This window comes from Cynocephalus volans, chromosome 9 (genome assembly GCF_027409185.1).
Source record: "Cynocephalus volans isolate mCynVol1 chromosome 9, mCynVol1.pri, whole genome shotgun sequence".
In the NCBI taxonomy this organism is placed as follows: domain Eukaryota; kingdom Metazoa; phylum Chordata; class Mammalia; order Dermoptera; family Cynocephalidae; genus Cynocephalus; species Cynocephalus volans.
In genome coordinates this window covers 89,658,099-89,680,807 of record NC_084468.1, presented here as the reverse complement: position 1 = coordinate 89,680,807, position 22,709 = coordinate 89,658,099, and the positions used below count along the sequence as shown (strand labels likewise).

The 22,709-nt window shown below is 38.1% G+C and overlaps 2 protein-coding genes across 2 annotated transcripts in view; both read left to right on the top strand.

The window, feature by feature from the left end:
- Window positions 1-1,958, top strand: part of SLC9B2 (solute carrier family 9 member B2) — a 57,081-nt gene extending 55,123 nt beyond the window's left edge. The window contains exon 13 of the mRNA XM_063108214.1: window positions 1,873-1,958. The gene's annotated coding sequence lies outside the window, so the exon portion shown is untranslated. The remainder of the gene's footprint in view (window positions 1-1,872) is intronic.
- A 659-nt stretch (window positions 1,959-2,617) lies between these two features.
- SLC9B1 (solute carrier family 9 member B1) overlaps window positions 2,618-22,709 on the top strand; it is a 98,314-nt gene continuing 78,222 nt past the window's right edge. The window contains exon 1 of the mRNA XM_063108107.1: window positions 2,618-2,698. The gene's annotated coding sequence lies outside the window, so the exon portion shown is untranslated. The remainder of the gene's footprint in view (window positions 2,699-22,709) is intronic.

Below are 22,709 nucleotides of genomic sequence, written 5' to 3'. Positions count from 1 at the left end.
TGAAATAATACATTTTTATTGCACAAAATTTGGAACACAGAATACAAGGAAGAAGACTAAAACTATTCTTACTATAAACACCCATTTCATTTTCATTCTTTTAAATTTTATTCCTGCACTTCTGGGGAATGCCTTATGTTCAGAAAATTATATCAGTTACTCAGTTAGGTGGGCAAAAGGCAACATAAGTACTTTACATTTGACTTTTGTGAAGATATTTAAATTGAAGAATTTTTGTTGTCTATAATGAATGCTAAGCCTTCAAGAACTATTTATTCATCTGGCAGTATTCAAATATTCATTTTGCTGCAATGAGTAAAACAGAGAAATCCAGCCTTCATGGAGTTTATGTTTTAAAATCCATTCATTCCCTCACTCAAAGTACACTTATGACTTGCCTCCTATGTGCCAGGCATTGTGCTAAGTACGAGGGAATACAGTGATAAAAATGATATTCAAAGGCTCCGTTTTCAATGGAACTTGAATTCTAGTGGAAGATTGGCAGTGTGGAAAATACAAATATGAATGAGACGTGATACTTGCCTTCAAGAAAATGATATAGGTACAAATATGAATAAGACATGATACTTGCCTTATAAGGAAATGACAAACAGCTGTAATACAAATGAACAATTCTAAAGTTTTGAGTGGGGAAATTGAGGAAAATTTCTTAGAGGATGTGATACTTAAATTGGACCTTCATGAGTGGAAAGGATTTGGATGAGTGGGTTAATACTAGGGAGTAAGGTGAAGACAGGAGCAACTAGGTGGAAGGCTGGCATATTAGCGAAGTTTGAAAACAAAGCATGGAGCATAGTAAGTGATTAGCACTTGAGACTGATAAAGAGAACTGGTGAGAGATAAGAAAAGAAAATAAAGTTGGCACTAGATTGTTGGACAAATTTTGATTTACTTGAAGTGCTTTCAGAAGTATGAAACCACTGTGTAAGATATAAAACTGTTTTATCCTGTCAAATTTAGTTTAAAATGCTGTCATGAGTAAGGTTCTTGTTGCTCAAAAGTTTTTGTTTTCTATGGCATCATTGGAAATATAGTCAAATTAATTATTTTTAAATTACTATTAATTTTTTACAAGAAAAGGTATCATGTTTGTTTAAATTTTTTTTAAACCATTGTCTTTAAATAAGTGAAGGACTTTTTAAAAAAGGTTTCAGAACATTACATTTCTACATGAATCATTTATGTAGTTCTAACAGATGGGAATTGCTTCATGCCATTTTTGGAGCGAGTAATATCACATTTTTTAGTTGATTAACTCAAATTAAATTTAGCCTGAGCCCTTTGACCTGTTGGAATAGAGAATTCCAAAACTCTATTTGTTGATGTGCCTCCATCCTCTCTAGACGGATCTTAAAGCACTTAACTCTCCAGAAGTCCATTGCTTCTGGAGCACAGAGCAGTGCCTGGGGGCCATCAGACTCCTAGCAAAGGTCCTCCTTCCCAGGTCTACCATTTGTCCCTCCTCCCAGTATCCTGGAAGATCTATCCGCTTTTTCCAGGAGAACAAAGTATTTCCTTAACCCCATAATTACAAATACCCATTCTACTCTCCTAAAACAAGGGCGAAAATAACTTTGAATCCTGCTGCAATGTCTTCGCCACACTTAAGTTTCGGAGGATGTTACAATAAGATAATTTCTTATTTAGTCACCCAAGAAAGAGTCATAATTTGAATCGAATCTTCAATGATGAATAAGAAAAGGAGGAGAACACTTCTAGTAGACGAAATACAACACCTGGTGTTCAGGAGTAAAAGTTTTGAGTGTCAAGAGAAAATGTAGGTAGGAAAAGGCAGTTTTTCTTTCTAAGTTTGGACTTTCCCCATTAACAGTTGTTTTTCGTCTGTTTTAGGAAGCTTGGGAATTCCGTTAGAGGAACTTGATGGACCACTTTGCAGACCGAAAACCCAAAACTTCTAGGCCCCCTTTAACCAGAGCATCTCTGCTTTCGTTTGTTTCATACAAAAGTTTTCACATGATTTCATCTGTAAAAAAAAAAAAAAAGTTTTTATATTGATAACAGTATATTGAGTGTTTACTGTGTCCCCAGCCCTGTTCCAGACACTTGCCATGTCTCGTTTGTTCTCACACCAACACCACAACATCCTCTACAGATGAGAAAACCAGCTCCGGGAGATTATGTATTTGCCTAGATCCCATAGCTAGAAAGTGGCAGAGCTGAACTTTGAGTTCAGCTCCAGAGACTATGCTCTCTTACCACTGCAGAATATTTAAGCTAACTTCAAGAGAACGTGATCTGAGTTTTGACAAGTTACTTATGGCAGGTACAGTCCCTGAAGCTGATGCTTGGCTAAAATGCCCAGTGATGTCAACTCTGTCCCTGGACTTTTACAACCCGATAGGTCGATATTCAGAAGAGACGACGAAAGCAAAGGATTGAATAGACCAAAAACACACCCCGTGCTCCCGGGAGTCCCAGAATCCTCGCTTCCTCCAGTGCGGGCGGCCACAACGTAGCTTAACGGGCTGCGGCCACTAGCCCAGCCCCGCCGCCGTCAGCCCCGCCCACTGCCACTAGCCCCGCCCCTGTCGTCAGTCCCGCCCCCTGCCGTCGGCCCCGCCACGGAGGTCGGGTCCTGGCTGCAGCACCGCGGGGCCGCGCGTGGCATGTGAGACGGTTGCAGGGCGCCTGGCGAGGGTTGCCAAAGGAGTTTTAGGTATGGCCCATTTTCCTGACTCTCCCGTCCCAGACCCTTCCATCTAGTCCCTCGTCTCCCACGGTCATTTCCCTTTCGGTAGCCCGCAGGAACGCTTTCCCTTCCCATTCGGTTCAAGGGGGCATACATCGGCATACATTCTTTTCCAGACCCCGGGAAACAGCCACAGACCTTTTCTCGTCTCCCAGACTCGTTTCTTTACTCCTTCATCCCGCGTGTCTCTTCTTTGTTCTCTCCCTTCTTCCTCTGTTTCTTTCTCTCATTTTACAGTTAACCGCAAGTAAGAAAGGAGGGTCTGTCGGTCAAGATAAGATGCAAAATTAATTTTATTAAGCTCAGGCTGTTATACAAATGGTTAATTTCTACCAATGAATCTTCACACGCTCCTGTGATTGGAGATGTATTCCAGGATTTGTGGCTGATCTGAGAAGCCACGCTTCCCTGCCCCCAAACCCCTCACCCTGGTTTGTTCCTGTTGGCTTTATCACAGTGTACAAGCACTGCAGATGAATGCTTTTTTAAGGATTAGGGATAATTGTTGCACACATACGATGTGCCAGACACATCATTCTGGAGTCTTATAAGAGCTGTGCAGGACCATACCAGGTCTCTGTCTGCTCTTTATGAGTGTCCTAGAGTCTATGAAAAATCACATCGGGCGATGGGGAGGGACGATTGGCCTGGTTGGCACCGAAGGAGGCCACACTCCACTACCTGATTTTCCACAGGAGTAAATAGAATTGTTATTTGTGCAACAGAACTGCGAAAAATTAATACTTATTACTCTCACAACCTAAAAAAGTCATGCCTCAAACACTTTAGTCATTATGTGCCTTTGAAAAGAGAAGTGGAGTGACTTACTTAGGGACTGGCATTCATCAGATATTTATAGAGAATCTCTTATTTTGCCAGGCATTGTTTTAGGCATTGTGAATACAATGGTAAGAAGGACTAGCAAGATAACTGCCCTCATGAAGTTTACCTTCCAGTGAGGGGAGATAGAAAATAAACAGGTAAATAATATATAATAAGGAATTTTGGATGATGGTAAGTGCAGTAAAGTAAAACAGTATAAAATGAGACTGGGAGAGGGATTACTTTAGACTGATCGGTTAGGGAAGGCCTCTCTGAAAGATATCATTTATATAAAAACCAACCATGGAAATATTTGGGATCAGAGCATTACAGGTAAAGGCAACTCCAATTGCAAAAGCCCTAAGGAAGAAAGAGCTTGGCTCTTCTGAGGAATATCATAAAGACTGCTGTGGCTGGAATGTAGAGAAAGTGGTACAAGGTGAACTTGGAGAGATAGATAGGGGTCAAATCATGTTAGGATTTGAAAAGAGCATGGAGAGCTACTCATAAATAAGTTTGGAATTTATTTAAAGTGGGATATGACCTGATTTACATTGTAAAAAGTTTCACTCTGCCTATTATGTGGTGAAATGATGAGGAGCAAGATTAGTAGAAGAAGGCAACTGCAGAAATCCAAGAAGGAAAAACAGATGCTTGGGATGAAGTGGCAGACAAGTGAATGTGTGTGAGCTATATTTTGGAAGGACAGCCTACAGATTTTGTGACATTTTTAATATAGGGGTGAGGAAAAAGGAATCATCACTCAGCTCTTAGGTTTTTATCTTGAGTTTGAGTGGATGGTTATGCCATCTACCAAACAGAAAAGACTAGGGAAGAAAAAGTGGGGAGGGAAGGGGTTTTTTTGCTTACTTTAATCTTTATATGTCTATTAGAAACCTAAAGTAAGTTCTCTGTCTTGAGTTCTGTACAGAGAGCAAGGCACCAAAGATACAAATTTGGAAGTCACAAGCATGTAGAAAAACTCCTAGGGCAAGTGTGCTCATAGAAAACATTCCAGTGATTAGAGATAAAGCAGAGGAAAAGCAGCAGCAAAGGAAATAGGAGGAATAGTAAGTGAAGTGGGAAGAGAACCTGAAGTGTGGTGGCATAAAAGCAAGGACAACAAAACACAGCCAATGATATTGACATATGCTTAGAGATCAAGTAAAATAAAGAGATCTGTGCATTGGATTTTGGCAATGTATATAGCAATGTGCCTTGACAATGAAAATGAAGTGAAAATATAATATGAAGAATTAGACACAGCACTATAGACATCTCAAGATAATTTGCTATGAAAGAGAGCCAAGAAATGGAAGTAATAAAGGAATATCTGGGGTTCTTAAAGAGGGGGATACTTCAGCATGTTTTTAGACTAATGGAATGATCCAACAGAGAGGAAAAAATGATGGTGTAAGAGAGTATGTATATATTTTAGGACTGAAGTTTTTGAGAAACAGAGGGAATGGGATCCAGAGAATATCTAGAAGTCTTGGCCTTGAGTGGGAACATGAATACGTAATTTCTGTTAATTAAAAAAAGGCAGTGAGAATGGGTAGAGATGCAGACAGTTTATAGACTCACTGATCAGAGGTGAAGGAGTTTCTGCCTGAAATGGATTCTCTTTTTCTCAATGAAATATAAGCTATCAGGCAAATCAGTCAGAAAGGAGGAGGAATGTATAGGTAGGAGGTTTAAGGGAAGAAGAGATGATGTATAGTATTCATGTTGGACGATGGAAAGCAATCAGACTAGAGAAGCATCGTAGCACAGCTGGGCAAAGCTGAGTGGCCATTTGAGACTTGTGGCCATTTGAGTGAGTGGCTAAGATAGAGTGGAAGAAAAAGACCATAGAAGCCAAGGAGATCAAGGAACTGAAAGACCAGAGTGTTGGGTGGGTAGGACTGCCTGGGTATTAGTGGTTAAGTTAGTAGCTAAACTAGTCCATGAGCCCAGATATCCTGACTTTTTAGCTCAGTGAGTTACCTTTTTACAGAGAAATGGTTCGGAGAATTACTCTTTTGTGCCACCTACCCTCGCAGTCCAAAAAAAAATGTGGGCTGATTTCTTTTTTTCGGGGGGGAGGCATCCATACATACAAATTCTGAACTTTCATAGGCTGATTCTCTGTCTTGCTTCTTTAGTACTTTAATAATACTTATTAATTTTTTGGCTTGGTTTTCCTTGTGTATTAAAGTACAAAAGTCTACCTACTAAATGGTAAAGGGGAGATGAAGGATAAAATTTGGAAATCCTGTTGCTTTATAAAGTTAGAGAGACCTGATCTGTATTGACTCTGATAGCAATAACAATAATATACAGCATTTTGGATAGCCCTTTACATTTTGTGCTATGCTTTTATTTTCCGCTTACCTCATTTGATTTTTGTAACTGCCTTTTTCAGATGAGGAAATTGAGGCTTGGAGAGGTTAAGGGTCTTGACCAAGGATACATACCTAGTAAGTGGCAGAATTACTAACCACAGTGTTCTGACTCTAAGTCACACATTTTTCACTGTAGTAGTTTGCCTCTTTGCTTCTTGCACTCCATTATATACAAAGTGATATCAAAGAAAAACTCTGCTGGGTAGAAAGTAATGACTGGATGGTGATCTCTTACAATGCAAAAAATATTTTGTATGTGTTTAAAAACCCAACAGTTAATGAGATTAAATATTTATCTACCATATCTACCATCTACTGTGTTAATAAATTCAAAAACCCCAGAAACAATTATGAAATTGGCTCTGATTTAATTTAGTAGGGAAATAGATGGGAACACAAGGCATTAAGAAGCATTTCTTAGACCTCTTTCACATCCCAAATGTGCTTCTGCAATACACCCTGTATTGACTAAATTCTATTTACAGAGGAGAATCCAGTATTTGTTATATTATGGGCTCTCAATGAGTATTTGGCAAATAAAAGAATGATGATAATTAAACAAGCAATTACAATAGTGGGGTGGGTACTATGATAAGTATGCAAATTGAAGGAGTGTCAGGGAAAGCTTCTTGAAGGAATAACTTCTAAACTGATGAAGAGTTAGCTGGGCAGGGTTGTTGGTGTTGGGAGGCAGTATACAGATTGCATAAAGTTTTGGAGATGTGAGGCATGGCAAGTTTGAATAACTTAAAATTTAATATGGCTAAAGTTTAGAGTATCAAGTAAGAATAAGAAGATAGGCAGAGAGATTAAGGCCTTATTCAAAGCTGAATTTAAGGAGTTTTGATGTTTTTCTTCTATGGAAAGCCATAGAAGAATATTTAGCAGAGAGTTTCTATTATCAAGCTTACATTTAAGAAGATTATTCTGCATTGTGGAAATTACATTAGTGAAGAACAAGACTGAAGGTGGGGAGAATATTTGGAAGGCCATTACAATATTTAGGGAAAAAAATGATTATGGCCTGGACTGGAAGTGTTGTAATTTATCTGGGGAGAAGTGGACAAACTTTTTAAATATTTAGGAGCTTGTATTAACATGATTTAGTAATTCATTGAATGTTGACAGGGTAAGAGACGGGGAGAAAGAATGACTTCTCAGTTTCTAATTGTAGTGGATTGAATTATGACCTCCCAAAACTCATTGAAGCTTGAATTGTGTAACCTAGTTTCATGTATTAGAAACTTAGCCCCCACTCTGACTGTTAAGAGGGTGGGAAATCCTATTATGGTAATTGGAAGGTGGAGCCTTGAGGAGGTGATTGAACTGTAGGACTGTGCAGTAGTGAATGGATTAAAAATGGTGGTCAGGGGTGTGGTTCTGGGGGCTTTAAAAGAAGAGGAGAGTCTATCTCGTTCTCTTTGCTCTCTCTGCTTCCACCATCTTGCAATGTGAGGAATCGCTGCTGCCACCACCAGATGTGTTTCTTGGACTGTGGATTTCCAAGCCTCAGAAACTGTAAGCAATAAATTTCATTTTCTTTATAAATCACTCAGTTCTGTGTATTTTGTTATAAGCAACAGAAATGGACTAATACATTAATTTAGCAACTAGGTAGACGGTGGCTTCATTCTCAGAGAGAGGAAATTCTCTAAAGAAGGAACTCATTTGGTGGGGAATGATCTTAAATTTGGTTGTGCATATACTAAGCTTAAGATGTTTATAAGCCGGGCCGAGCCCGTGGCGCACTCGGGAGAGTGCGGCACTGGGAGCGCAGCAACACCCCCACCGCGGGTTCGGATCCTATATAGGAATGGCCGGTGCACTCACTGGCTGAGTGCCAGTCACGAAAAAGACAAAAAAAAAAAAAAAAAAATGTTTATAAGCCAAGTAGAGATACTCAGTAAGTAGTTATACTAGTTACAATCTCAAGAGAGCTTTTCTAGGCCAAACTCCTCAACGTATAAGTCATTACTGGAGCCATGGGAATAGAATAGATATTTTTAAGAAATGTGTATAGAATGAGAGAGAAATAGAGCATAGGGCAGAATTCTGAGGAACCTCAACATTTAAGGAATGAGTAGCGGAAAGAAGCCAGTAAAGAATACAAAGAAAGGACAACGAGAGAGGTAAAAGAAGGTAAAGCAAATCATAAAATGACATGAGAATTCAAAAGGGGAAGAAGACATCTAGTTTGTGGTATGCATTGCAGGAAGCTTTATTCGGAATGACTCTTAAGCAATGGATGTCATTTATAAAACAAAACAACATATACTGGGAAGGTATTCCAACCAAATAACAGAGAACAAATAAAAGCATGGGAGAAAAATTAACAGTTTTATTTGATTGAAATGTAGGATCGAGAGAAAAACCTAAAGAGAAATGACAAGATAGTTTGATGCCATGTGTGGCAAAACCTTGGATTCTGGGTAAGTTGTTGGTAACTTTAATTTCTATAATTGAGAAAAATCATTGCAATTGGTGCTAAGTGAAAAACAAGAATATGAAACGTGCTCTGAACCCTGCCATGCCTTATGCTATGGTTTGACTATTTATGTCTCCTCCAAAATTCATGTTGGAACTTAATCCCCAATGCAGCAGTATTAAGAGGTGGGACCTTTAGGAGGTGATTAGGCAATGAGGGTCTGCCCTCATCAGTTTTTATAAAAGGACTAGAGGGAACTAGCTAGGCCCCTTTTGCCTTTCCATCCCTTCTGCCATGTGTGGACACAGTGTTCATTTCCCCCGGAGGATGCAGCATTCAAGGTGCCATTTTGGAAGCAGAGACCGGGCCCTCACCAGACATTGAACCTGCTGGCACCTTGATGTTGTACTTCCCAATCTCCAGAACTGTAAGAAAATAAATTATGGTTCTTTATAAATTAGCCAGTCTTAGGTATTTTATTATAGCAGCAGGAACAGACTAAGAATTTGGTACCAAGAAGTAGAGTGTTGATATAACAAATAACTGCAAATGTAGAAGTGGCTTTGGAACTGGGTAATGGATACAGGCTGGAGCAGTTTTGAAGTGCCTGCTAGAGAAAAGCCTAGATTGCTGTGAACAAAGTGTTAATGGTGGTTCTGGTGAGGGCTCAGAAGAGGAGAGCTATAGAGAGAGCCTCAGTCTTTTTAGAGATTATCTAAGTGGTCGTGCTCAGAACTCTGGTAGAAATGTGGACAATAGAGGCCATTCTGATGAGGTCCTAGTTGGAAATGAGGAATATCTTATAGAAAACTGGAGGAAAGGCCATCTTGTTATAAAGTGGCAAAGGAACTTGGCTGAATTGTGTCAATGTCCCAGTGCTTTATGGAAGGCAGAAGTTGAAAACAATGAACTAGGATATTTAGCAGAAGAAACATCTAAGCAAAGTGTTGAGGATGCTACATGACTTCTCTTGACTGCTTTTAGTAAAATGTGAGAAAACACGAATTAAAGGCAGAATTTATAATCTAAAAGGAAGCAGAACTTAGTTGGAAAATTCTTAGGCTGGCCAGGTTACAAAGAATAAAAAGGCATATTCAGGAGATAATAACAATGGTGTGGCCAAGCGAAATGTTTGATAAGGAGATTAGGATGAATAGAAGGAAGCCAGATGCTATTCATCAAGACAGTGAGAATGACCTCAAAGGCATTTCAGAGATCTTCAAGGCTGCCATACCCATCACAGGCTCAGAGTCCTGGGGCCTTGAGAGCAGAACAGTTTCAAGGGAGGGGCCCAGGGTGCCCACGGGGCCTTGGGGCATGCTGCCCATGGCTGCCTCAAGTTTCTGCTTCACACACTGTGGCACAGTGCTCCTTAACTGACCCAGCTGTGGCTCAGGTGGGTCCAGGTGTGGCTCCAGAGGCCAGAAGCGATAAATCTTGGTGGCATCCATGGGGCGCTAGCTATGCAGGTGTGCAGAGTGCACAAGATATGGAGGCATTGCTACCTTCACCTAGATTTCAAAGGAGGCCTCAGAGAGCGTTGGGGCCAGGCAGAGAACTGCCACAGGGGTGAGGCCACCACAGAGAGTTTCAACAAGGGCAATGCCTAGTGAAGCCATGAGAGCAGGGTTACCCCCAATCCTAAACTAATAGAACCACCAGTGTGCAACTCCAGCCTGGGAGAGCCACAAGCATGCTACTCCAACATGTGAGAGCCACTGCATGGGCTGCGCCTAGCAAAGCCACAGGGTTGAAGCTGCCAGGAGACTTGGAGGCCCAACCCCTGACCTAATGAATCCAGAAGACAAGACATGGAGTCAAAGAGGTTATTTTCAAGCCTCAAGATTTAATATTATTTGCCTTGTTGGGTTTTGGACTTTCTTAGGACCTATTACCCCTGTCTTCTTTCCTATTTCTCCCTTTTGGAATAGGAATTTTTATCTTCTGCTTGTCCCACCATTGTATTTTGAAAGTGCAAAACTTGTTTGATTTCACAGGCTCATTAGCTAGAGAGCAATTTGCTTCAGGATGAATCATGCCTTGAGTCTCACTCATATCTGATTTAGATGAGACTCTAGACTTTGAGTTGATGCTGGAATGACTTATGACTTTTGGATCTATTGGGATAGAATAAATGTATTTTATATGTGAGAGGATATGAATTTGGGGGGGCCAGGGGCAGAATGCTATGGTTTGAAAGTTTCCTTCCATTCCGAGGTTTATGTTGAAACTGAATCCCCAACACAGAACTGTGAGAAAATTTATTGTAGCAGCACAAAGACACTCCGATGGTTTGAATGTTTATCCCCTCCAAAACTCATATTGAAATTTAACTGCCATTGTATCAGTATTAAGAGGTGGGACCTTTAAGAGGTTATTAGGTTATGAGGGCTCCATCCTCATGAGTAGGATTGGTGCCATTAAGAAAGGGCAAAAATTCAGCTCCCTCCCTCTTGCCTATCTTGCCTTTATACCTTCTGCCATGTGAGGACCTGGTGTTTTCTCCCTCCAGAGGACTCAGTTACAAGGTCCTTGCCAAATGCCATCACCTTGATCTTGCATTTCCCAGCCTCCAGAACTGAGAAATAAATTTCTGTTCATTATAAATTACCCAGTCTGTTGTATTCTCTTATAGACACACAAAACGGACTAAAACAGACACCTTACCATTTATTTTGGAAATATGATCTAGGCTGCTGAAAAGAATAAAAATGTAAGATAATATCTGATTAATAAGAACAAACCCTAAATACTACAGGAATTTTAACAGTGGAAGAAAATTTGAATTACAGTAGTAGTTTAGCTCAGTTTTTTTATTGTCCTGATTAAATAATAATACCAGCTATTCATTATCTTTTTTAAAAAATGATCTTGCTCAAATGCTTTCATAAAGAATATTCTCTTTATGGATGTAGCTCTCAAATTCAGTAGTTTAGAAAGACTTACACTATAATTGTTTTTATCTGATGATTTTTGATATAGCCTCAAGAAGAGTTATTTGTCTGAAAGGTAGCAATAGTTCTAAAGATACTAAAGCAGTACATACTCACAAACATGGATATTGACCCATACGCTTTACCTAACATTAACTGAATAAATGTAAGTTAAATGCCTGTTATGTGTCAGTAATGCATAGTGGCTAAGGGCATGGACTACATTTTGAAACACCCGAATTCAAATCCTAGTTCTGCCACTCTCAATGAAGAGAAAAAAGTTGCAGTATCATTTAGAATAATTTATACAGAACTCTGTGTTTTGATTTTTTAAGGAAATTTCAGTTCTTATGTACCCAATTATTAAACCTACTGTCAAATGTAATTGGCATTGCTTAAATCGACAGAGGGGAAAAGTAGAGAATGATTTTAAACTATTTAGCTAAGCCACAAGTGAATCATTCACATTTATAAGTCAGAGTTGGTCATAAATTTTTGCTGGATGATCTGTGGTGTAGTCATTAGATGTCACTATTGCACAGCATTGCTCCAAGAGGATAAAACCATATTGTACAGGAACACACCAGGGAAAGAAAAAAAGTAGAGGATAAAACCATATTGTACAGGAACACACCAGGGAAAGAAAAAAAGTTATTTATGTTAAGTGATACATCTATATAATTTAAAATGTTTATTTAAGAAGTGTACTTCCCAAGCAGCATGTGTTGGTATTCTTTCACCCTGTTACTTAGTAGGTCCATCAAAGAATAGAATCATAGACTTAAAACTGATAAGGTCCTTAGATCACCTAAGATCCTTCCTCCCTATCCCATTTTATAGGTTTGGAATTGAGGTGCAGAGAGGGGAAGTGACAAGAAGTTTATTCAATATTGTCTAGCAGACAAAAAGCACAGAGCTTAGACAGCCCAATTCTTTTACAATACTGCACTGTGTCCATTACTAATATATATGTAATCAAACAGATATTCTAATAAAACAAGGTGAAAAGGGAACCTTTAAACCCTTCAAAGTGATCTACTACTTTAAAAGCAAAGCCTTGGGCTGGCCGAGTTGGCTCAGTTGCTTAGAACATGGTGCTATAACACCAAGGTCAAGGGTTTGGATTCCCATACTGGCCAACCTCCAAAAAAAGTAAAAATAAAAGCAAAGCCTAGCAATTTAATGATAACAGTATATTATATACTTTTAATAAAGAAATTTGAATACCATAGCTTTTGCTATATGTTGTACAAACATCTCACTTAATCCCCATAATGGGAAGGTATGTGTATATGTATGTATGTATTTATGCTCTGCCTCATTCCAAAAAGGATTTTAAGAAGCTTATTGAAATTAATATACCATAAAATTGTTAAAAACTGAGGTGATTATAAATGTAAGATACTTGACTATAAACCAGTCTGAAACCTGGTTTTTGCTAGTAAACAAAAAGCATGTCATGATTCTAGTAACTTACTCAGTAAACATATTTGATTGTTCTCAAATTTGATTCTGCTTTTCTTATCTGTGAGTGCAAAGTAAGAACAATAGATAGTGTACTGTGCCCATTAAAGAGGGGCTAGCTGGTCAGCTCAGTTGGGTAGAGCACAGCCTTGTAACACCAGGGTCAATGGTATGGATCCCCATACCAGCAAGCTGCCAAAACAAAAAAAAAAGAGGACAAGAGATTGTAGTTTACCCAAGATCATACAACTAGTGTATTTCTGATTTCAAAGCCCTCATTCTTTGCATTATGCCAGCTATCCAGACATACAATGAGAGAATTCCTAACAGGATGCAGTCACTATAACCCTTGGGCACCAGGGTTTTACCACAGTTACTTCTGAATTATACAGGTAGGCTTTTGTTTATATCAAATTTATTTCAAGCAGTTGCACAGAGCTGTTGGCAAGATATATTTCTGTCAGGAGAGTGACTCCTAAAAAAAAACCCCACCTATTAAAAATATGGCATTTATGAGTTTGATTTATCTACATTTTAAATTACAAAATTTATATGAAGGAAAAGCCATTTAAAAAATTGGTTAGAGAAGAGAGAAAGAGATGTCCAGTGGAAGAGATAAATCCAAAGAAAGATAGATATAAGGAGATATCTAGAGCAAAGAAAAAAGGGGACAGGCACTGTATTAAAAAAGAAGAAAAGGGATAATTGGGATAAAACTAAGGCTCACACGTCCTACCTAGCCTGCTTCTAATCTTTACATTGCTCTATTATCTGTTTTTTCCTCTTGGCTTCCTCCATTTAAAGTTGTACCAGAAATCCGTCCTATCCAAGGTCCTGGTTCTTCAAAACTTTTGCTCTTTAGGTTTTGGTTCTATAGAAGCAGAATCATTTTCTAAAGATTCTGTCGATGTTGTCCTTTTCATTCTTTGCTTTTGCAACATGATCGTTAAGGATCTTACTCATTTTATAATTTTCTTCCTTTTCCTTAATGTATTTGAAAAACCTATTGTTAGTTTTGGAATCTCTTACTCTTCTACTAAATATGCCTTTCTTCTTAACGATGCAGAAATGATTTTTTTATTTTGAGTATCTGGCATTTTAAAATTCTCAGTTCATTCAATGTTTATTCCACAAATATTTACTGAGTGCCTACTATGTGCCAGGCAATATGTAGATCAAGAGTAATACTAGATATAGTCCCTCTTTTCATGGAGCCCGTAGGCTTACAGGTTTCATCCGAGATGGAATAGGCCTACTACAATCTATCTTTTCTGTTGCTTACAACCAGAAACTCTAGATAAAATGAAAAGAGTAACTACCTGAGGACTCTGAAAAGTAAACAAAAGCAAGTGGATTGTGAAGAGGAATCAATCCACAGCAATAAATTTCTCTTGCACTTTGGCTTTGACCTGAAGGAAAGCCCCAGTCATGCAGTTGTGCAACTACAGCACAAGAGACCAAAACTGCAATAGAAAACCAGTTTTTATGGCCTGAAATTCTGGGAAATGGACCCTAATAATCCAAAGAGAGTGTGAGGAATCTCTGTTGGTGGTGGTTTTGTTTTTGATTTTTTCCTCCTATGGATTTTCCCCAAGAGTATGCCCTATTTGTGGCATGATGGGCAGCTAAAACTCAGAGGAAACCCCATCTTCTGGCCAGAGGAACCAGGAAAGGAGGCCTGAAAAGGTATTGGGGGTGGGGGGATTCAGGAAAGGAGAAGCTGGAGAAAAGGGTTCCTTAATTCTGTGTATGAACCCAACCAATTGTTTTGGGTCACCTTGAATTGTACATGCATGAGATAGGCCTGAAACAGCATAGCAAAGATTTTAAGAACAGAAGTAAGATAAAAAACCACTGCCTAAGTCACAGACTAACCCCTAAGTGGCTCATCCATGGGATATATCAAAGGCAACATAGCAAAGGCTTTGAAAGCAACTGAGATTGGAACTGATACCCATAGAAAGTAAGAGAGAGCTTATGATCTTCACCTAACCAAGTTGACTACCTGCTAAAACAAACACAAAATGTTTAATTATTCTTCAGAGAATTTTAATAGGACCCAGAGTCTACATGACAAAATGTCCAGCATATGCTCCAAACATATAAAGAATAAGGAAATGACTGTCTTAGGGAAAAGTAAATCAAAAGGTGATGTAAATCAAAACCCAAGATGACACAGATTTTAGAATTTTCAAAGATTTTAAAGCAGCCATTATAACTATGTTCCATTTGGTAAAGATGAGCATAATTGTAATGAATGGGAAGATACAAATTCACAGCAGAAAAATAGAAACTGTAAAAAAGAAGCAAGTAAAAAAATTTAACTAAAAAATTCAATATCTAAAATTAAAAATTCTCCGATAGTCTGAGTGGCAGAATGGAAATAAATGAGAAAAGAATCAGTGAACTTGATGATAAATAAATAGAAATTGTCCACTCTGAAAAACAGAGTGAAAAAAAAAATGGATAGGGAATGGTGTGAAATTAGTTTAGAGAGGGAACCACTGGGCAGAATCCTGTAGGTCATGTTAAATATTTCTGTTTTTATCTTAAAGCCAGTGAGGAGTATTAGGGAACCCAACCAGTGAACTGGTGGAGGATTGAGGAAAGATTGAGGGACTTTCAGGCTCCCCAACTTTTAGCAGTTAAATATAGAAAGATGAGTGTGTAAAAGTAACATGAAAAGAATAATAAGTAAGATGCGGGGAAGTGAGAGATTAGTTTTACAAGAACCAAAAGAAAAATGTTTCATTATGCCATGTGTTCCATATGGAGGTTAATTTTTACCTTAGATGGAATTACTTTGTGGAGTGAAAGGAATAGAACCTCAGCTGGAGAATACTGATGAATGAGTGCTTGGTGGGGAAAAGGAGACTGGGAGAATTGCCAACTCTCCAAAAGGTTTATGGTGAAGGAATGGAGACTGATGAGGCAATAAGTGACTAGGGATGTGGGTTTCTGGGAAACTTTTTTAAAAATGAGCTCATTTAAAAGTTGTTGGGGAGGTTCTGGTTGAAAGGAAGTCGGAGAGCAGGGATAGTTGATCGGGCAGAGAAGGATCGTTGATAGTATAAAATTCTTGAGAATACAGGAAGAGACATGGTCCAAAATACAAGTGCTCTGATTGCCGTAGATAGGAGGAAGGACACTTCTTTTAATGAAGAAGAGGGAAGAAGGAGAGGAGAAGAGGATAAGTTTGTAGACGGAAGACGGAGGTAGAGTTAGCTATCTACTGAGAATGAAGGGGAATATGTGGAAGATCAGTGGTTTGAGAAGAGTGAAAAAGGTTTGGAATAGTCGCTGGGGAAAGTGAGTTGACAGAAAATGTATACATTTTAAAGTAAATGTTAATGGTACATTTTAAAGGCCCACTTGAGTTTGTTATGCATTTATGGTGATGCCACGTACTCTAAGGTAGCTTTCTATAGCAGTATTCAGTTTTCAATTAAGTGAATGGAGAAATAGGGTAATAGAATGGTTACAGGACTGAGGTATTTCTAGAAAGGTGCAGCAACAAAACAAAAATAAACTTATTCAAGAAAGTTTAGGATATTAATAACAATATTTTGGGAGTGATGGATCACAGATGTTGAATACAAAAAGAAGATGAGGAAGGTAAAGGGCTGAAGGATTGAGCTAAAGGGGTCATTGTACTGCACATCCAATGAGATTGATGAATAATTGGAGATGATGAAGTAAATGTAATTCAACAAGAAAACTGAGAGAAGATGAAGTACTATTCAAAGAAGTAGACACCTGAATTAGTGGTTATTGATAATAGAGCATTTTGGATGATGAAATGGTTCAGTGTGGGCTTTCCTATATTGAAAAGGAAGCAAATAACTGAGGAACCAAGGTAGTAGATGAATTACCCAAGTGTATGGTTAAGACACTCACAGAGATTATAAATGTTGGTGTCAGATGCTAATGTCTTTGGTGAATAATGGAAAGGGACAAAAATTAGGACAGTAAATGACAGTGAAGGAGGGAGAAGGTGATATTGTCAAGTTATACAAGCAGGAGTTTTTTTGTTTTGTTTTGTTTCCTATATAAGAGGGCTTAGAAGTAGCAGTGGGATGTCAGAAGGAATGTTAATGAATAAATAGCTATTATGTAAGAGGACTATAGGGGAATCAGTGACCTTAGAGGAAAGTGTTGGTTTCAGATATGGCACAAAATTTGAGAGAATGCTTTAAAAAGAGGTTGAGAATATAAAAGTTTAATAATTGTATAGCAGAAGGTCAAGAGTGCTCAGTGAAAGTACTTGGCAGGTGAGGAGCATGTAAAGGTCTGGTCAGAGGCAATGGGAAGCATTATAGACATGATAGTGAGGGGTCTTAACACCTTTATAATTGACTTACAATGAGCTATTTCTAAGTAATTTTAGCCTTTTATGACTTATTCATCTATTATATTCTGTTTTTCAAGTTTTTCTTAAGGCTTTTATTTTATTTCCTAAGGATTTTTAATAGTTCCCTTTTCTAAAATGGAAAAGTCAAAAAATTAGATAGTTGTTTAACCGATTTATTTCTCTTTTCTCAGTAGACCATTGGCCATTTCCTAAACATTATCATCTAAAACCTTGTGATAGCTTTAGTCTAGGTCTGGCACAGTGTCTGTCACATTATAGGAACTTTAGTTTTAAGAGTATGGGCTCTGGAGTCAGACTGCCTGATTTTGGCCCCAGCTTCTTTACTTATATCTATGTAACCTTGGAGAATTTAATGTAGCTATCCCAGGATAGGCAAGCATGGATAATAGGAGTTATCCAAGTTGGGAAATGGTAAGGTATCCCTGATGTGGGAGAAGCAAGTGATGCTACCATAATTCGAGGACATCTCAGGCAAAATCCCTAGAGGATTATGCCTGAGGAATCAGGACAAATTTAAGGAAAAACTGAGTGTTACAAACCTGTATTCTCTGAGTTCAGTCTCTGATTATCTTAAAGTGATTATCACTCCCACATTCCATATTTTCTCTCTGGAGGAAAATATCACCTGGAGACTGTGCAATTTTTTTATACACAAGTCAAGCTTTCAATAAAAATTATTAACCATGCTAACTGTAAGACAATGCTATATGATTCTAAATCCAGATAGAAAATTGAAACAGACTCAAAGGTCACCCAGATTTTTTAGTTAGAGACATTAAAATACCTATGATTGTAAGCACTAAAAATATAAAAAACTTTTCAAAGAATATTTAAGGGAAGAATTGATAAAGGGCCATGAAAAATAACATCATATAATATTGAATATACTAATCATCCTGATTTGAGTATCACATATTGCACATAGGTATTGGTATGCAACTCTGTGCCCCATGGACATGTATAATCAATTATGTTTCAATAAAAATACTGGATTTGGCAATGATTTCTTGGATATGACACCAAAAGTACATGCAACAAAAGAAAAAATAGGTAAATTGGACTACACCAAAATTAAAAACTTTTATGCAGTAAAGGACACTATCAACAAAATCACAAGGCAACCCACAGAATGGAAGAGAATATTTGCAAATTATGTGTCAGGTAAGATTTTTATATCTAAATATATAAAGAACTCCTATAACTCAACAACAAAGAACCAAACAATGCAACTAAAAAATAAGCAGAGGACTTCAACAGACATTTCTCCAAAGAAGATATATACAAATGGCTAATAAGCACATGAAAAGATGCTCAACATTACTAATCATTAGGGAAGTACAAATCAAAACTACAAGATACCATCTCTTACCCATTAGAATGGCTATTATCAAGAAGCAGAAAGTAACAAGTGTTGGTGTACACATGGAGTAACTGGAACCCTTGTGCATTGCTATTGTGAATGTAAAATGGTATAGCCTCTGTGGAAAACACTATGATGGTTCTTAAAAAAATCAAACAGAATTACCTATGATCCAACAATTTCACTTCTAGTATATACCCAAAAGAATTGAAAATAGGGACTCAGATACTTGTACACCCATGTCCATAGCAGCATTATTCGCAATAGCCAAAACATGGAAGCAACCCAAGTGTGTATCAGTGGATGAATAGATGAACAAAATGTGGTATATACATAAAATGGATATTTTTCAGCCTTAAGAAGGAAGGCAATTCTGATACATGCTACAACATGGATGACGTTTGAAGGCATTATGCTGAGTAAAATAAGCCAGACACAAAAAGACAAATATTGTATGATTCCACTTATATGAGGTACCTAGAATAGTTAAATCCATAGAGACAGAAAGTAGAATGGTGGTTACCAGGGGCTTTGGGGAGGGGAGAATGGAGAGTTATTGTTGCATGCATACACAGTTTCAGTTTGGGATGATGAAAAAGTTCTGGAGACGTACAATGGTGATGGTTACTTTACAATGTAAATGTAATTAATGCCACTGAACTGTACACTTTAAAATGGTTATAATGTTAAATTTTATGCATATTTTACCACAATAAAAAAGTTAATAAGTAATTTTAATAACTATGATTTATATCAGCTTAAGTGTGTGTGTGTGCGTGTGTGTGTGTATTTTATATATATATATATATATATATATATATATATATATATATATATATATATATATATATATATATATATATATATATATATATATAAAATCTTTAAAGGAGCCATGGCAAGATGACAGTTAAATTTTCAACAGAAACTATGGGATCCTGAATACATCTTTAAAGTGCTTAAAGAAAATAAATTCTAGCCTAGAATTCTGTGTCCAGTGAGAATGACTTTCAAAAGCAAAGGGAAAATAAAGGCATTTTCAGGCAAAGAAATAATGAAGGAATTTATTTCCAACAGATCTACTAAAAGAAATGCTGAAGACAGACAAGACCAAAGTTGGCAAGAATGTAGAGCAACCATAAAGACAAATTATAGACAGAGCAATGAAAAAAATAAAAAGAAAGAAAATGCATAAAGTTTAAAAAGGAAGAAATAAAACATATTTGCTGACCACATACCTATATACTTAGAAAATCCAAAAGAATCTACAGACTATTAGAATTAGGTGAATTTATCAAGACCTGGATATTAAGTAAAATGAAAAAAAATTACCAGTATGCTGTATGCCAACAAAAACCAAATAGTGAATTTTTAAAATTGTATTAGGCCATTTTCTTTTGCTTGTAACAGAATACATCATGCTGGGTAATTTATAAAGAAATGAACTTTGTTTCTTACAGTTTGGGAGGCTAGGATGTCCAAGATCAGGGGAAACATCTGGTGAGGGCCTTCTTCTTGGTGAGAACTCTCCACAAAATCCTGGGGCAACATAGGATATCACATAATGAGGGTTGGGTAAGAGTATTTATTAACATGCTCACCTGTTCTCCTTATAAAGCCCCCAGTCTACTCCCTGATATTCCATTAAACCATTAACCCATTACTCCATGAGTGGATTAATCCATTCACAAGGGCATAGTCCTCACAATCCAATCACCTCTTAAAGACCCACATTTCAAATATCATAAATGGATTTCCCACCCTCTTAACACTGTTACAATGGGGATCAAGTTTCCAATACATAAATTTTTGAGAGACACATTCAACCCAGAGCATTCCACCCCTGTCCCCCAAAATTTATGTCCTCTCCCCATGTAAATATATTCATTCCATCCCCATAGCCCCAAGGTCTTAACGCATCCCAGTGCCAACTCCAAAGTTCAAAGTCTCAGCTGTGAAATCAAAAGAAGTTATCTGCTTCCAAGATACAATGATGGGACAGTCATAAGACAGACATTCCCCTTGCAAAAGGGAGAAATGAGCCAAAAGGAAGGGGTAACAGGTCTTAAGCATGTTCAGAACCCAAGAAGGCAGGCATTAAATCTCAAAGCAGGAGAAAAATGTCCCTTGATTCCATGTCCAGCATCCTCTACACAGTGGTGCAGATATTGGGCCCCCAAGGGCTTGGGCACCCCTACCCATATGACTTTTCTGGACTTAGCCCATGCTTCAGCTCTCCCAGGCTGATGTTGCACACTGGAAATTCCACAGTTCTGGAGTCTCAATGGTTGCCCCATTCACGTAGCTTCACTAAGTTTGGTCCTGGTGGGAGTCCTCTGCTTCAACTCCAACCCCCATTTCCACTTGGAATTGCTCTAGGAAGTCTGTGGTGACTCTGCCCCTGGAACAGATTTCTTCCTGGGCCCCCAGGCTTTTCCATACACCTTTGAAATTTGGGTGGAAGCTGCCATTCTTCCACAGCTCCTACAGTCTGCAAGCTTGAAGACAATGCCATGTGGATCCTGCTAGGGATTTCTGCTTGAATCTTCTGAAGCAGCTGGTCCAGCAGCACCTGGGGCCAATTTAGCTACAGCTGGGGCTGCCAAGGAGTGCTGTACTGGAATGCTTGGAACAGAGACCCAAGGCAGCCCTGAGCAGTGAGCTTATGCAGGGTACCCTGAGCCTGTTCCCCAAAGCCATCTGACTTCCCAGGCATCTGGGCCTGTGATGGGAGGACCAGCATTGAAGATCTCTGAAAAGCCTTTAGGGTCTTTCTTCCATTCTGTTAGTGATCCCTTCTCTTCATACTAATCTCCTTAGCAAACAGTTGCTGTGCTACACCCTTCGTTTCCTCTCCCAAATACACTTTTTCACTCTTTATGTGGCCATGCTGAGAGTTTTCCAACTTTTTACATTCTGCTTCTCTTTTAATTATAAATTCTATCTTTAAGTCATCTCTTTTTTCTCTCACTTCACTGTATGCAGTTAAAAGTAGCCATGCAGTGGCCTGAATGTTTTGCTGCTTAGGTATTTCTTCTTCTAAATACCCTGGTTCATTGCTCTTAAGTTTCACTTTCCATAAAGCCCTTGGGCATGAACACGATTCAGCCAATTTCTTTGCCAGTTCATAACAATGATGAGCTTTGCTCCAGTGTCCAATAAACTCCTCATTTACATATGAGACCTCCTCAGAATGGTCTTTACAGTCCATATTTCTATCATCATTCTAATCACTACCATTTGACTAATATCTAAGAAGTTCCAAACCTTCTTGTGTCTTCCTACATTCTAAGCCCTCACCAGAACCTAGGGTTGTTCTAGCCTGCTCCTCCGAATTCTTCCAGCCTCTGCCCATTACCCAGTTCTAAAGCTGCTCCCACATTTTCAGGTATTTTTTATGAACAACACTCCACTTCTCAGTAGCAGTATTCTGTATTAGTCCATTTTCTGTTGCTTATAAAAGAATACCAGATGCTAGGTAATTTATAAAGAACTGAAATTTATTTCTTACAGTTTTGGAGGCTGGGACATCCAAGGTCCAGAGGACACATATGTTGAGGGCCTTCTACTTTTGGGAACTCTTCACAGAGTCCTGTTTCAACATAGGGTATCACATAACAAGGGCTGGACAAGAGTGTTTATTAATATGCTCACTTGCTCTCCTTGTAAAGCCCCTAATCTACTCACTGATAGCCCATTAACCCATTACTCCATAAATGGATTAAACCATTCATGAGTGCATAGTCCTCACAATCCAATCATCTCATAAAGGCACACATTTCAAATATCATAAATGGATTTTCCATCCTCTTAACACTGTTAAAATGGGGATCAAGTTTCCAACACATGAACTTTTGGAGGACACATTCAACCCAGAACAAAGATGATAATATTTTTGTGGGCATCCAAAAAATATCAAATACCTAAAATAAGCCTAAGTGAGATCTCTACACTGAAAACTACAAAACATTATTAAGGTAAATCAAAGAAAATCTAAATAAATGGAGGGATATACAATGTTCAAGGATTGAAAACCTCAATACTAAGATGTCAGTTCTCCCCAATTGATGTATATAGATCAATAGAGAGAGAGAGAGAGAGAGATTCAACGTAATTTTATTCAAAATTCCAGCAGTGTGTGTTTGTGTGCATGTGTGTGTGTAAACTGACAACTTGATTCTAAAATTTTTGTGGAAATACAAAGAGTCAATCCTACAC